A 17,790-nucleotide genomic window follows, 5' to 3' on the forward strand; every position below is an offset into this window, starting at 1 on the left:
TCAGCCACCTTGGCCATGGCGAAGGTCAGCGGCTTGTGATCGTCAAAAGCGGTGTCGACCTTCCAGCAGGGGACGAAAGTGTCTGATGGCGAGGTAGAGACCAAGCAGCTCCCGGTCGAAAGTGCTGTACTTACGCTCGCTGGGGCGCAACTGACGGCTGAAGAAGGAGGCAAGTGGCTGCCAGGCCCCGCCAACCCACTGCTCGTAGACGGCACCGACAGCTTAGTCAGAGGCGTCCGAGGTGATGGCGATGGAGGCTGTGGGAGAAGGATGTGCCAGCATGATGGTGTTCGCCAGGGCTGCCTTGGTGGCAACAAAGGCCTTGTTCCTTCCCTCAGTCCAGTCCACAGCATGCTTGGGCCTACCTTGCAAGGCCTCATGCAAGAGCCGCATGAGCTGGGCGGCTCGAGGGTTGAAATGGTGGTAAAAATTCACCGTGCCGAGGAACTCCTGCAGGGACTTGACAGTGAGCGGGCGTGGGAACTGTGCAACTGCCTCAACCTTCGATGGGAGAGGGGCTGCACCATCCTTAGTGACTCTGTGACCCAGGAAATCAATGATGGAGAGACCAAACTGGCACTTGGCGAGGTTGACAATTAGCCCATGAGCCGTTCAAAAAGTGTCCGGAAGTGCGCCAGGTGCTGAGATTTGGACGTGCTCGCCACTAGGATGTCATCCAAGTACACAAAAAGAAAAGGCAGCTCCCGTAAAACAGAGTCCATGAGGCGAAAAGATTGAGCTGGTTCTTAAGGCCGAACAGCATTCGCAGGAACTCAAACAGACCAAACGGCATGATCACTGCTATTTTGGGAATGTCCACTGGGTGTACAGGCACCTGATGATATCCCCGGATGAGGTCCACCTTGGAGAAAATCCCCATACCAGCCAGGTGTGCCGAAAAATCCTGTATGTTCGGGACTGGGTACCGGTCAGGCGTCGTTGCCTCATTAAGCCGCCGGTAGTCGCCAGGTTTGGGGACGATGTGGAGGGGTGAGGCCCAGGCGCTATCGAACCGGCGGACTATAACCAGGCTTTCCATGTTTGCAAACTCAGCCTTTGCAACGGCAAGCTTGGTCGGTGCCGAGCACAGGCGTAGATGGGTGGACCAGTAGTGGTGAGATTGTGCTCCACCATGCTTCACAGCAGACGCAGAGAAAGTGGGCTGAGTGAGGGCTGGGAAAGTGGCAAGTAGACGTTGGAAGTCATCTGAGGTGGAGAGCATGCTAGACAGTCGTATGGAGTCAGCCCCGCTGAGCGTGCACTCATAGGAACAAAATTTGACGGGGTCAATCAAACGGCGGTTCTTCAAATCCAGCAACAGTCCATGCGCACACGAAAAAATTGGTGCTGAGGAGGGGAATGAAGACCTTTGCTGTAACAAAATTCCAGCCAAACCGCCGCCCTCCAAAACACAACTCAATGTACCTCCTTCCATATGTACGGATGGGACTACCATTAGCCGCTTCCATAGGGGGGCTGTGGCCGTGGCCGTTTGGCCATATCCAAACCGGCCGTTGGCCATGTCACACAGGAATCGCCGTCCGGAGATGCTGTCGCAGACGGATAGCAACCTGCTAGCGGGGCCGACGCTCATGGCCACTACCGAGCGCTGGCCCTGGCGTTTCCCAACCCGCCAAAACTGCCTGGCGGACGGCATTTACAAGACTTCGGACCAAACTTTGCATGTTGAAAAAACACATGCCTGAAGACTGTTGGGTGTCAGAAGACTGCTGCCGACGAGAAGTGGTGGCAGCGATGAGCGTTGAGTCTTCCATTGCCACAGGAGCGATGTGCGCGGGAAAAAGCTTGGCCACACAGTGCCCTTGACCCGCCAGGAAAAATGTATCAGCCTCTTCAGCCAGTCTCCAAAAGTCAGTGATCGTGGTGTTGGCTAATGCAGCTCTCACTTAGGAAGGCAGCTGACACAGGATAAGCTGAATGAAAAGAAAATCAGGTCCGTACTCAACCATGAGATCCAGCATACAGTCTATGAGCTCAGTCGGTTTGCTGTCACTGAGTCCTTGAAGTGAGAAAAGCCTGCTGGCTCTCTCAACGTCTGACAGTTCAAACGTCATCAACAGGTGGGCTTTGAGTGCCGTATACTTCTCCCTTGCCGGAGGATTTCTAAGGAGGCTCAGCACTCTGGATGTTGTTGAATTTCCGAGAGCTGACACAACATAGTAGTACTTCGCCGTATCCGCGATGATCTCCCGCAACGCAAACTGCGCTTCGTCCTGGGCGAACCATGACAACACAGACGATTCCCAGAATTCGGGGAGTTTGAGAGTAACAGCATTCACCGTCATGGTCGTATCATGTCTCTGGATACGTCCAGCAGACTAACGTCAGGGTTACCAGTGTGGAAATTGCAATAAAAGGAAATGGACAATTTCTCATGTTGAGCACACAAATGCGTGACTCGTTTATTTCGTTAGATAAACCAGGAACTGAAAACGTGCTGCATGTAAACAAATCCATCATGGGGCTCTACGTCATGAGACGTTCCTAACATTTTTATGAATCAAGTTTTGTTCTAGCAAGTGTACATTCGTTTATCATTGTTAAATATGAGTTAAAAGGTGAAAGCTTGGACAGAAAGACATTATAATTTACAGTGTCAGATGACTTCGGTAGATCTAAAAATACTGCTCCTACAACCCCACCTCTGTCCAGCTGGACAGGATTTAATTTGCTACAAGGTTGCGTTGAGATCGTAAGGATCTTTCTCTCGCTGTGCTGGTTGCACTTGGTGGGGCGGTTTGGTGGATTTGTGAGGTGAAGGAGCACGAAGCTTGTTGGCTCAATGAGTTGGAATAAGTGGTTGTGTTTCATTCATGTTCACCTGTTCAATAGTCCAGAAGCTACGTACTCAAAGAGCTGAGATCACAACCATGTAGCTTAGAAGTACCGTTTTGGGTGTAATGTTATTAATGTTTCAAGCAAATGGTGGGTTTTGGCATTATGGATAAAGCAATAGTATTCTGAAACAGATTTCATGACTGAGATGGAAGGAACGTTAAAAGTTTGATGAGCGTGGCTGCAGCTGCTGCCTCGAATGTCAGCCATCTTTGGCCAATGACTGATGTGTGTGAGTATGTATATATATAAAAACACATTGCAACTTCACTTTACTACTATACTTATATCCCTGAGCATCAAATATACATTTATATATACACACATATATATATATATATATATATATATACAGGGTGCGATTTGCCGGTGGGGATGGTGGGGATTATCCCCCCCTCTGGTTTACACGTCCTACCCTCTGCTGAATTATTTTTATCCTCGGTGGGGATAAAAATTATCCCCCCCACCCAAAGTATTTTCACCATTACATCGTAATAATTAACAACCAAAATACACAGGGTCCGTCTTCATTTTGATTGCGCTGCGATTTTGATCTACCGGGAGCGAGTCAGAGGCGTCACGCGTGAGCGCAGGCTGGATGACAACGGGATAATCTCTGCCGCCGCCGCTCTAAATCCATCAAACTGGCCATCTGATGAAGACGAGCGCATCCTCTACGGCGATGAAAAACTTCTCGCCATACACAAAACTCTTGCTGTTGAGGCCGCAACCAGTCCCATACTCCTGAAGGAGTTCCATGAGTTTAAATGTCACGGTGTCACAGGAGAGAGCATGCGCAAAGTTCTCACCGCTGTCTCCACGCTCACTAGTGTCCACAGCCGAGTGTGAAAGAGTTTTCAGCGCCATGAACCACATTCTTACAGATTGCTGAAACAGAATGAATGTGTCCACACTGCACAATCTGCTTTTCATCTCTGTAAATGCACCAGATGTTGCCTCCTTCCCGGCCCGCAGATTTGCAGAGATGTGGTTGAAGCAGGGTCACCACGCTGCTATCGATCCGCCAACAGGAAAGCAAAAAAAAGAGGCTGAAGTGCGTCATCAGAGCGGACTGTTGTCGTAGTCTGACCTAGTCTACCCGATTAACCCATAAAAAAAAAAAAAAAACGTCTTGAAAGCACATTGTGGTATTTCATATTTTCTGTTGAACTGATATCGGGAAAAAAAATAAATATTTTTTTACATTTAAAAACAATATTAGCTATGAGAAAATATTTCTGCAAATGCAGTGGTTAAGTTCACGTTCAAAATAGGCCTACCGCCTACGTTATGGAGCCTAAGTGTAAGGTTTAGATACACAAGGTCACAAGATCAACTGTTTTCATTAGTTTTCACACTGTTGTGTGGTTATTTTTCCTGAATAAAATGTCTCTCAAAATTATCCCCCCCTCTGGTTTTTTCACAAATCGCACCCTGTATATATATATATATATATATATATATATATATATATATATATATATATATATATATATATATATATATATTTATTTCGTTAGATAAACCAGAAAACGTGCTATATATATATATATATATATATATATATATATATATATATATATATATATATATATACACACACACACCCACACACACATTGCAACTGAACTGTACTTCTGTACTCCTATCCCTTAGCACCTAAGGTATATAGATAGATAGATGGTAGATAGATACTTATTTATGGTTTATTTGATAGGACAGATACAGTGTAGAAAACTGAGAGAAGCTATCCAATGCATGCATCATAGTGCTTTGCACACCCGTCCCTAGGAGGGCTTTTGTGAAAAAGAGATTAAAGCAATGAGGTAAAAATGAGTTAAACAGAGTACAGCGCGCGATAGATAGATAGATAGACAGATAAACAATGAGCATCTTTAGGCAAACAGTGATTTCGAGCTCTACAAGCTGAATCTGTAAATAATTCCAGCTATGAAACAGTATATTTCACACTGTGATTATTTGTGAGTGTTCACTGGCATTCATAGGGCAGCTAATTAACACAGTCCCCCAGTTAACCTCACCACAAATTGGTAATTTTGTTGTGAAGCAGCCTGAGCTGGTTATTATAACTCCCGTTCCAGAACATAAATCGCCATCTCTCTCATAAAAACGCTCTCGCTGTCTGTGCCAAAAACCTTTCCTTGATGTAAATCTAAATACTAATAATAGTGTGATAATCCAAAATGCTTTGCTGTGCTGGCCTGTTATTTCTACGCTAGTCAGTGTGCTGCTGCCAGATGGGCCTGTGAGTTCCTGATGTGATGCCCAGCATGAAGCACTCTGACCACCACATCGCTCTAATCACTGCTAAGACCCCACTTCACAACACATGCTACCTGAAGAAAGGCAGACTAGCCACAGAATACTATTGTTGTTTCTGTAAAACACACTCGATCAGATCCTTTGTCAGATGGTACGGGCGAGCCATACCTGCTGTTCATTTGCGCGTTTACATTTTTTACATTGTTCATAGTGTCTACTTCTCAAACTTTACACGTACACTAGCTCTCTTGTTGGGCCCATAGCTGATTGGCTCAGCCACCCTGTCACCACGACCAACAGTGTGTTGTTTGGAACAATGGAATACAGGGGAAAGACGAGTTGAAATGACGAGTTGCCTTGGTGGCAGGGTGGAGACATGGATACATAGCATGTAGTGTACAAGCACAAATTGGTAAAATACAATGGGAAAGTGGAATGCTTCAAATACAGTGTTTATGTGTGTGTGTGTGTGTGTGTGTGTGTGTGTGTGTGTGTGTGTGTGTGTGTGTGTGTGTGTGTGTGTGTGCGTGCGAGCGTGCGTGCATGCGGCCCATTTTGTTAATTGAACCCATGTCTCCCCTTGTGAAGCACAGGCCGCTGGCTTGTAACACCAGTGTCCTACAAGATCCTGACAAGGTGAAAGGGCTTCTTGGATATAAGAGAGGGGGTGACTATACAGGGGGAAAGGGCGGGCGGGCAGAAAAAAACAGATCTTGAAGCAAACCGAAAGAGAAACTGGAATGGAAAACAGATAGAAGGAGAAGGTGGAAGGACCGGAGAGGAGCGACTCCCACGCAGGGAGGGCCAGGGAACCAGAGAACACCATAGACAAAGGACTGGGAGGTATCAGGAAACGGGAGAAGATAGGAGAGGGTCATGGAACCAGAGAACACCCTAGTCAAAGAACTAGGTAGGTATCTGGAAAATAGGAGAGGGTCAGGGAGGTGGAGAGCATATACAACAGAAAGATAATTGACTTTATAATCAAGGAGGAGAGGGAGGAGAGCGCCAGACACATTAATTGCGCCAGTTGAGAAAACGAAACAGAGAATCGATAGACCTGGACAACCGAGATGAAGCAAGCCGGCGGGAGTAAAGGCATGTATTCAGATCCTCACAGAAGAAGAACCACCAATGGGATGGAGAGACAATGGGAGGAGGAGGAAGTAGGAGATCATTTACACACCGCTGCTCGAAACACGATCGCATCGCACTCCCGTTTAATTCCATGGTCGGATGTCTCCGGCGGGACGTTGGTTGTATTCCCACTCTGCATGTGACATGCATATGGAGGGGCGGGGGGCACCTAACATTGTCCTGCTAGAAACACACTTCCAAACGTCCCCCACAATCTGACCCCAATGCAGTCGTTATAAAAAAATGGAAATAGCCCCAGGGCTCCACACTGGACTACAGAGGAAAAAGAGAAGGGGCGTGGATGTGATAGCAGGAATCCTGAGATGGATGAAGGGGTTAAGTGGCGACCCACAGCAGGGCGGATTAGTCACCGCACTTCGATCTCCGGCCGGACGTGACCAAGCAGTGCCGGCAGCTAACTCGGAAAGAAAACACGCTTAGATGAACAATAGATGAGCCACCGACGGGCCTGATACGCCTGTGAAGGATGGATCTTACCCATGCACACACACGCAGACACACGCACACACACCATTTAACTTAATTTTAACACAACCGTGTCTCGGGCCGTAACCTCTCGTTAAGACACAAAAATAGGCAAAAGACGAACTGGTCGGGGAAATGTGCTGTGGAAGGTACCTGGAAGCAGACGAGTGCTTGCTCATGCAGCCGCTGCGTAGTGGATGGGCTGGTTTCCATGCACCATGGCTTTGACAGGTGTAATCATCACCATCACATGAGCAGAAGCCCTATGTGTTGTATTGACCTTCAAGACCAGAGACAACACGGGGAATTTGTTTGTATCAATGCTTACAAATATGTGGTCTCGGCTGGTACACACACACACACACACACACACACACATACTCACACAGCACATTAATGGAAATGGTGTGCAGCTAACTATGTGTGTTCATTCTTATATTTGTGTTTGTGTATGTGTGTGTGTCTTTCTGTGTGTGTGTGTCTGTGCCTCTTTCTGTGTGTGTGTGTGTGTTTGTGTGTGTGTTTGTGTGTGTGTGTGTCTTTCTGTGTGTGTGTGTGTCTGCGTGTGTGTGTGTCTGCGTGTGTGTGTGTGATGTTGCAACCCAGTATCACGCGATTTCGTGCTCATGCGCACAAACGTTAATCTGTGCGCATCGTGTCCCAGATCACGATTGTCCGACTTTTTTAGTGCTGCACAGAACGAAATGTAAACCAATGCATTCTGAATGGGAGCGTTCTCCGACAATTAACGTCGTTTTTGAGGAGGTCTGCTTACAAATAAGAAATGTTGATAAATATATATAACTAGATAATAATATATACAGATATGTAACTAGAGGGTGCACTGTACTATCTGCGCTCACCCCTTCCGAAGCTTCTCTCTCTCTCGCTCTCTCTCTCTCTGTCCCTCCCTTTCTCTCTTTCTCTCTCTCTTTTCGTTTTGTGGAGCACGTTAATTGTCGGAGAACGCTCCCATTCAGAATGCATTGGTTTACATTTCGTTCTGTGTAGCACTAAAAAAGTCGGACAATCGTAATCTGAGACACGATTCGATAGATTAATAACGTTTGTGCGCATGAGCACGAAATCGCGTGATACCGGGTTTGATGTGTGATGTGTGTTATCCTTTCTTAATTTTTCTGCATGACTGTAACATGTGTGTGTTTTATTATAGCCTTAAGGTTCTTTATTTAGAACGTTTGAAAGCAGACAAAGAAGAAGAATAAGGAATTGGACAAAAGGCTTCACTTGTTTTCAGAAGACGTTAAAACCATTCAGCTCTCTTCTAGGAAAAATCTGATTGTTCGTTGTTCTTAGGTGTCCAACTTGTTTTCTTCTCTCATTAAAAGATTGAGGCACCGGCGCTTTATTGACTCGCAGAGAACGTGCAAGAGACATCTCTTTGTAAAGGCATGATTGCCAACTAACCTTGGACGAAAAGTACATTTTCTCAACGATGGTCACATTCAAACAACCTCCCCCTTTGTATAATGCTAAATGCTATTGAGTTGGCTCGCCCAAACGCAGTCTTCCCTGGTGCCAAAGAGTGTCTTTCAAGATGGAGTATGTTGTCTTGAAAGCGATATGAACCTGGACATTTTTGACTCAGACTACAGACTGTGTTTGTGCCTCAACATGACTATTGCTTAAGAGCATCACTCAATCGATGAGTGTATGATTTTCTAATGTTGATATATCCTATTTCGATATGCTATCCAATCTCAACACCCAATCTCCTATTTCATGTGATTTGTCATTCAATTATGATAAAGGAAGAGGATGGCACTTTGTGAATGAATCAAAGAGCATTGATTCGTTCCGACATGATTGTTGTGCATATACAGAAACTCAAGCTGTAGGTTAAGTAACGGATAATCACCTCAAGGCAGGGCAATAAACAGTTTGATATGCCCGGCTCGTGGACGCCTTACCGGTCGGCGGTAACCTTCCACGAGCCGGGCACATCAAACAGTTTATTGCCCTGCCTTGAGGTGATTATCCCATTTATTCTACTTCTTGCTTGCCAACATAATAAAACAATTCAAATACTTTAATAATTATGCTTTTTCCATAAGGTTAATATGCAACGGAAACGTTGTTCACTCCTCCAGTAAATAGGACGGACATTAGATACGACTTGGCATCAGGATGTATTCTAGTAGCTATGAACCAGAGAGCTAACGTTATGGATTGTACATATTTATAATTTGAAATTCATCCCAGCCTATATACCACAGATACTATAGGGTCTATAGCATATAACCGTGTTGTCTGATTACAGTTTAATTAATTTTTCACAATTTACCAGCTCTCGTTATGAAGACTGAAAGGACAATTTGACTGGAACTACTTAGCAGGTATCCTTATGTCAGGGATTAATGGACACCCTGCAGCCAATCACAATCGAGTATTCCAAAAAATTCAAGCCTCGTATTGATCTACTATTTGATGACGCTGTTCTCAGTCAGCAGCAAGTACAACTGACAAGTCAGCGGGCAACCTGCCGGGTTAATGCCCTCCTCCCAGCCAATCAGAATCAAGCATTCTTAAACGAAGTAGAATAAAATGTAAGTGGTCGACGTGATGTTAATAACAAGCGCAGCAAGGCCACAAACAACTCCCCCCCCCCCCCCCACACACACACACACAAAAACATGCTTTCATACACAAATACAGACACAAATGGGGACTTAAACACATACTCATGACCACAAGACTAGCCTTTCTCTAGTATCCACTTAAGAACGCTTTAACCTTCTCTACAGCAGCCCAGCAGTGTGTAACTGTGGATGCCAGTACAAATGAATGTGCGGCAGCAAGAAGGTTCACTCAAAGCAGCCGGTAGAGGCGTGAGGGGGATTGGGAAATCTATTTAAGAGCAGCGGAAATGGGCCGCCCAAAGGGATGATGATAACTAGGGAATGGGCTTTATTTTTCATTTTTATGAAAAGCAATTGACAGTGATTTCAGATAACTTTAATGGAGCAGTATGGCTTGGGCCCTCATCCAAGGAGGCCTACGGGTAGACGGTGAACACTGGGGTTCAAACCCAGGACCTAAACTCCGGGGGAGTCGGACCCTCGCCCCATGAAAATATCAAGGTCAACCACACTGGCAGTTGAATTCAAATAGAATTACAAATACCCAATACATGTACGATATACATTAAATAGCACAGCGTAGTGCCCTGAACCGTGGTGTCTGTAGACTACATTCCACCATCGCTCAGGTTATTAAATGTCTGACATGCTGCTTGATTCAGTCAACTGCAGTCAGAAGGACTGCAGTTGACATCACAGCCTTTATCAAACTGACGGACCGAGCGACCGCCCAGGGTGTGAGTAAGCGTGAGAATACGTTGCCGCTTTAAAAGCAGATTCGATTCCGAGTTTGAATGCGATTACTTCGTTCAGAGACAACCTTCTAGTGCGGATTCAGAGTGTGGAGATCAGAGGTTTCCGTGTCGTTACAGAGCGTCCCCCGGGGGCCCGGCGCGGAGCGGTGGGGGACATAATGGCGAGGCATGTCTAATACTGTTCAGGTTAACAATGCCGGGGGCTCTCCGTGCTGCACCGCAGACTCGGTTATGTAAGGGATCTCATTAGGCTCCCCTAACCTTTAGCTGGTTTGTCAACGGATTCTAAAGGTTATCCTGATGTCTGTGTGTGCGTGTGTGTGTGTTATCAGGACCAGTGAGGATGTTAATTTTTGCACCAAAATGGCCAATCTTATTGTCAGACAGTCAGTCACTCAGTCAGTCACTCGTTAGTTCCTAGCATTGTGTACTGTGTGAGGACCACTTAGATTGGTGTGATGTGACAGCTCGTCGTTATGTGCGATGCCATTACATTGCTAATCGCAGCCAAAGCGGGCGGATTTGTTTTCATTCAGCAAGAGGGTGGTGGCAGGCAAATTGTTTGCCTGCACATTTGTCCATAAATCTATAGTCAGTTAGGAGGATGCATTTAATAATGTGTGTAAACAAGGGGATCGACATTGGCATTGCACCATTTAGCCTGCTACATCCTATCCATTTAGCCTGCTACATCCTATCCTATCCTACACAGACCTGCTTAAAAACACACCAATACACACACACACACACACACACACACACTCATTCACATAGCTTTAAACACAGAAATACACACAGACATTCACAGACACAGACACAGAGATAACCACATACATACACACTGAATTTGACTTGACTTCAAAGTATTCTGAGATATTGTCCTTTCGAGTGCTATGCTAATTTCCCACTGATGCAATTTTAAGTACTTCAAATTGGTTTCTGAGTTGGGAATTAACTTTGAGGGAGTGTTTTTTGAGCAGATTCCCTTTTAACAGTCCTCTGCTTCTCTCCCTCTCTCTCTCTCCCTCCAGATCTTCCCTTCCAGACTGAGGGCTCAGCACGCACACACCGCGGCCGAACACACACCCAGGCACACACCCACACACGCACACACACACGCACCACAGAAGACCGACGGATGGACAGATAGAAAAGAAAAAGAAGACGCCAAATCTCCACTTCTCACTCTGCAACTTCCTCATCCACCTGCCTCTTCTTCATCATCTTCATTAAAATTGTCAGGCTATTCTTTTCTACATTTTATTTTATTGCTATCACGGCCATTTCATCAACATAACCAGGATCACGTGAGATCTGCCAATCAATTTGGAACCTGCAAAGCACCGGTTATAAATGAAAAGTGTTACTGATGAGCCTATAATTGGCAGTAAATATGACTGTACAATGTACTCCCTATGACCACCGTCATCGATACGTCGTCTTTGCCATCTTCATCACCATCTTCATCATAACAGTAGCTATTTTGGTTTTCACCCACACCGCCATCATCGCTTCCTCCCCCACCATTACCATATTAAGTATCATCTCACACATCCCAATGGGGGAGTCTGGTTGCGTTAGCACAACGTTAAAATATTCATTTGCACAGTCAACAAATTTCACTGACAGGGAGAGCTGGGAAAAGCCTCATGAAATACCATCCATGTTAAACCTGGTATCAGCCACTCCCTACCATGACAATAATACTGAGGAATCGACAAATTTGTTTTCCATGCGTTAAAAGGCATGCATGGATAACTTGACTCACAGCTTATCGTTGGGGTGTAAGTCTGTAAGTGTGTGTGTGCGTGTGTGTGTGCCAATGCGTGCACGTGTGTGTCTGTTTGTGTTGGTAAGTCACATTCACTCTCATCATGGTTCTTGTTCCGAGCTCAGAGGGTAGTCAGTAACATTACAGTACAGACGGTACAGCAAAGACAGTAAAGTACGGACAGTACAGTACAGACGGTACAGCACAGACAGTACAGTAAAGACTTTACAGTACAGTACAGACATTGCAGCACAGTACAGACAATACAGTAAAAAAGGTACAGTACAGACATAACAATAGAGACGGTACAGTAAAGACAGTACAGTACAGACGGTACAGAAAGTGCAGTAAAGAACAGACGCTACTGACGCCTCACCAATGCTGATGGAAGACATATTCATACATGAGTCCCTCTCACTCTCTCGCTACTGCTCGTGTTCCTCTTAGCTTTTCTTTGGGCTTTATATTTTGTATGTGTACATAAAACAATTTCAAATCTTATAGTTTTGTACATGTAATTTTTATGGTGTGTTGACTTTTTTCTAATAAAATAAAATAAAAAAAGATGAGAGACCCTACCCCTAGGCTTATTGTTTTTTATTCAAATATGTACAGGTAAACAAATCATCTTCTGGTTTATTTAAATATGTATGTTCATATATATGTATATCTATATATAGACCTTCATCTAGTTTTCTCTGTTTACCATGGAAGGTACTGGAACTGTTTTGAAGTTCAGAGATGGCAAGTAGCTTTTTAATGAAGAGGCTAAATGGGTAATTATATTTATCAGTCAATGCCTTGAGCCTATCAGATGGTTAAATAACATGAAGCCACTTCTTACCCTTCAGTTGACAATGTCTGAGTGCAGGCAGGGCTTTGATTCCCACCAGAGATAATATGAATTTAATAGCAATGCTGTTGTGTGTCGAATACGTTCTCTCATCTTTCCTGCATCCATGTCCTCTAATATCATGTTTTAGCGTCTTGTAACGAAAAGGCAGTAGAACTCTGATTTGCACCTGTCTTCAAGGGATGCACATTTATCGTAAGGTTTAATAGGAACAGGGTAAAAACCCAAATCCTTTCATATATTTCTTTAGCGGTTCCTGTCCCTCAATTATTAATAACCCTCAAGTGGATTTTATGTGTAGCCCCGGCAGTTATAAAAGCCTTACGAATGAAACGGGCTGAATAACATTCATTATTCTGTCTTACCAAAACCTTCAAGCCCCATTACTATGTTAATACCTCATTCCAAGGCCCCAACTGTTCATGAATGCCTGTTTCTTTTGATCAATAATCACCTATAAACCCAACTTTAAATATAAATAATCTTGTCTACGTGCTCCTACGAGTGTCTTAATAACCTTTACTGCGCGGGCTACATACAACGACAGTGTACTTTCTGCCTCTCCTCTTGTTCCTGCCACTTTCCTCATTCTTCATTGTCATATTTCCTCCTTCCCCTATCATCTGATAATCCCCATCCATGCCCTCTTATTTCCCCCGCGTGACTTTAAAACCCCATCATGTCGACACAGCCCTTACCCATTCCCCATAGCCCCTGTACGCTCTATAGTTCCCTGATACTTAGCGTCTGGTGGACACACAGTCCTGCAGTACTTCACCCCCCTCCACCAGTCCCGCTTCACTCTTTCACAACTTTCAGTTTCAGTTTCATCACACAATCATCTCTTTTTTGTTGTCGCCCTACAACACCATTCCATGTACAAGTGTTCTTCAAAATAATTAAGGTTGCTGAGAGAGAAGAGAGAGAGGCTGTGCTGAAGTGATAATATGGAATACTTTGCATCTCCATTAATACCTCTGGACCACTATTCAAAATAATATCAAGAATAAAATGAAATAACCAGGTTTAATTAAATATGTTCTGTGGATTAACCGTAAGCAATATATAGTATAACACTTTAAATATGAGAGGGCTTGATTGGTGAAACTATATTACAAGACCAACTCAAGCTTACATTCACAGAACATGCCTGTAATTTAAACTTGATATGAATCATTAAAATGAGTAGAGGTTTTGTGTTAGTATGTGGGTTTAGGTTGAATTCCTTTTTTACAAGCACATGCTATGACTTACTATAGTAGAATAATAATAATAAAAAAAAAAAATCAAATGCAATAGTAATATCCATTGCCTTATTGTGTCGGCTGGTATGAGCAGTATATTGTCAATTACGCATCTATTATGGTCCAATTCTCACCTTAAACACCACTAAACTTCAATAAGGGAGTTGAGAGCCATGAGCTAAATGTCATAATTGTCATTTTACTTAAAAAATGTCTTGTATCTTATATAATACCTACATATCCTCTTTTAAAAAATTAAACGAAAGAGCCAAAATGTTTCCCTCACTGGGTAAGCAGGCCAAATCCCTCCTGATCACCGTGACAATTTAAATGACATTAAAAATGTAACATTTGTCACATCTTCTCAGAGAAACAGCTCTGGCATGCTTTTACCCAGCAGCGGCAGCCAAGAAGAACACAGGGGACTCTGTCGACATCAACTATGATGCAGCAGCCGAGAGCTGGGATGGATGGAGCCCATCTGCAGGTAAATGCAAGTTTACTTTCTGGTGGGGAGACTTAGTAGTTGGCTGGGAAATGTCCCACACACACGCAAGCTTGCGCGCACACACACACACACACACACACACACACACACACACACACACACACACACACACACACACACACACACACACACACACACACACACACACACACACACAAACAAACACCTGCACACATACAAACACTGGTCCAGTATTCATCGATTGATCTTTTAATATGTTTTACAAGCTTGTTTAAAAGTTTAAGAACTCCTCTGGGTATTTCTTGATTTAATCAAAAAAGCAAAAAAATGGAATTAGTTTCAAGGTTGATTATGATTCAAAATGTTGATGAGGACCAGCCAGTACATATTAAAGTAGATGAGAGCTGCATAAAAAGTCACACCTCAAATATGATTAATCTGCACTGTGCGGTGTAGGCAAACACTGTACTATGGCATCTGGCTATTATCAAAAAGCAGGCTTCGTCAACAACAAAACCAATTACACACGAAGCTCGACCGAAACAACGCACAAAAAAAAAAGCACTGCAACATGGTTGATAATTAAAGCCATAGCATCATTAGTGAAATCCATTCACATCTGTAGGATTAGCATGGTCGAATTCAGGCTTTAAACAAATCGATTAACCGCATTAGAAAAATGTAAACACATTAAGATTGGTGCGGAGAACGCAGCTTTTGTTTTTCTTGACCTCTTTTCATTTTGATGTTTGCAGCAGGGCAGCTATAAGCCACTCTGTTTTTCAGTCATTACTAATGAATTGTAAAACCAAATTAAATTTTATTTTAACTCAGTTTGTCCTTGTTTTTATAAAGCTTTGACACTGAAGGTCAACAAACATTGGTTTAAGGTTTTTTGCATTAACTAGAGCGGTGATTACCCACGGGGTTCATGCATATAGTGTGAACATTGATTTGGTAGGAATTAAAAGATAGTCCAGTCATCATTAAGCTGGGAAAAAGGCCAGGGTCTGATTCACTGAAACGGTCTCATCTCTCTCGAGCATAGAGCTGCTCAATGCAACCTAGAACACGTGAACGATCTGGACATCATGGGATCATTAATGACCATGAATTCAAAGCGATCAATGATATTACAAGGTCAACATGATATAAGTACACTCTACGTGATCCAGCGGTCTACTCTAGTGTCACCTCTGAACCCTCCCGAGTGAAACAGAGGGGAGGATGCCAACATGATTTGGGTGGGTTAAATTATGATCTAGTGGATAGCTTAACCTCTAGAAGAGGCTCTTCAGACAGCCCCGAGCTCTCTGGCATGCCAGGGAGGGAGTTGAAGGCCATAGTTTTTAATCAGTAGAACTCAACTTCTCTAATCATCCTCCGACTATAGACCAAGCCCGATAATGAGGGTGGTTTCGTGGGGAGAGATGAAGAGCTGAAGATACGGCCTCTCCTATGGTTTTTATATAAGCTTGGATGCGCACCACAAGACCTCATCAAGTTTCCATGAACTAATTAAACCCAAAGTTATCGTCCCTATGGTGGGCCGGCACCATAGGGACCATCTCTTATTTTTCTTCTTCTTTTACACGAGGGGCCTCTGCTGAAAGAATGCCTTGTGATGAGAGAGGGGGCCCCTGCTGAACCAGGGACCTTTTCTGGATAGAGCCGTACCGAGCTGGGTTCTGACAATTAAAAAGAAGAGAAAATGACAGGGTTGTTTGTTTGTGAATAAACCCTGTCCAAAAGTTTATCAGGGCTAATGCCTCCCCTTTAAACCCCCAGCTTCCCTCATGCAGCCCCCTTTTGCCACTAACACTGTTGTTATTATGAGTGATTGTTCTGCGGTGCAGTCACTGAGACCAATTTACTGGGAGGAATATTTAGTTAGCGCTTGTTCAGTAGACCAGAGTCACACCCGTATACATGTATAGTACTAATAATCCTTACAAAAACAATAGGGATCCAACCTGTTGGCTTGGACCCCTAATAAGAATAAACTCAAGGCTCCAGCGGGCTTCTAATAAAGAGCTTGTACGTTTGTTTCTCCCAGAATAAGGACTGAGGTATTAGGATGCACAGGGTCCATCTGAACAGGATACCGAGCCAAGACGGAGGAGGGAGTTTCACAGATGTTCCCTCCCTCTGAGGCTCAAGGGAAGACCATCTGAGATGGAGGTTAAACGCTTCATCATGGACTGATATCTGCATCACTGCAGTGGAGAGGCAACACTGTCAACGAGTATGTGTGTGTGTGTGTGTGTGTGTGTCTGTGTGTGTGTCTGCGTGCATGTATGTGTGTGTGTGCGTGTGTTGGCATGTGTGTGTGCGTTTGTGTGTGCAAGTGTGTGTGTGTGTGCATATGAATAAGTTTGATGTGCCAGATTAATGTGGGAAGGCATCCAGCAGGCAGCAATTTTTTGGATTCCTCTCTGACCTGGTTAATTAATCAGCCGCATGAGCCCCCTGGTGGTCCGCGTCTTTTCTCCTCTCCATACCTCCAAACTCTGTTCACGTATTTGTCTCAACAACAACCTCCGGTCCTCTCTTTGCTTTGCTTGCATTTCTTTCCATTACCTTCCATTATCAGTTTCCTCTGTTGAACCACCTAGAACTCCAGTGCGCCGGTTAATCTCCGCAAAACCACGGAGGCGCCCTATCATCCGAGGGGTTGAATCCCAGCGCAGAGGGGTGGATCGCGTCCCGCTTGGTTATGCTGATGACGATACGTTCCTTCGGACGGACGACCTTCCTACTGAGGACGGCCTTTCTTCTCCCAATCAACCTGGCTGGACTTGCATGGCTGATACTGCTGTCTTTGTGTGAATGGGTGAATGTGAGGCAATCATTTGAGTTAAAGCCCTTTGAGTGAGAACAGGTTAGAAAAGTGCTTAATAAATGCACTCCATTTACCGTTCACCCCTCTCTGGGAGTCTCTGGGAGGGTGACCGGCAGAAAGCAGCCAAGACCAGGATCTCTTTGGAGCTCTGAACCCAAGCCTTGTAATGCCAAGCGGGGGATAAGCAGAGGGATCAACATGACACAGTTACCACTTTTCCACCAATATGGTACAATTTTTGTTTGAGTTTGCACACCTTATTTGATAATCGTTTGGAGCATTTAGACCATAATTGTATTGGTTCGGAACTCGAAATGTTGATTCGAACCATTGGAACCAAAGATTAGCAGGTTCTCCGTGACCTGAGGTAGGAAAACTGACGACATCAGGGGGCGTGTCGTACTCAACAGGTTGGAAAGAGAGGATGGAAACAGAGAGCGTTCCACTGCCATTTACTTCCACTGTGCAACGTGCACTGTTGATGACTCATCCCT

The 17,790-nt window shown here is 44.4% G+C and overlaps 1 protein-coding gene across 1 annotated transcript in view; it reads left to right on the forward strand.

Moving 5' to 3' along the window:
• zgc:172282 (leucine-rich repeat and fibronectin type III domain-containing protein 1-like protein) overlaps nucleotides 1-12,458 on the forward strand; it is a 120,120-nt gene extending 107,662 nt beyond the window's left edge. Inside the window, exon 11 of the mRNA XM_030337044.1 lies at nucleotides 11,149-12,458. The gene's annotated coding sequence lies outside the window, so the exon portion shown is untranslated. The remainder of the gene's footprint in view (nucleotides 1-11,148) is intronic.
• The last annotated feature ends 5,332 nt before the right edge of the window (nucleotides 12,459-17,790 follow it).

The sequence above is a fragment of the Gadus morhua genome, chromosome 16 (assembly GCF_902167405.1).
Source record: "Gadus morhua chromosome 16, gadMor3.0, whole genome shotgun sequence".
Lineage (NCBI taxonomy): Eukaryota > Metazoa > Chordata > Actinopteri > Gadiformes > Gadidae > Gadus > Gadus morhua.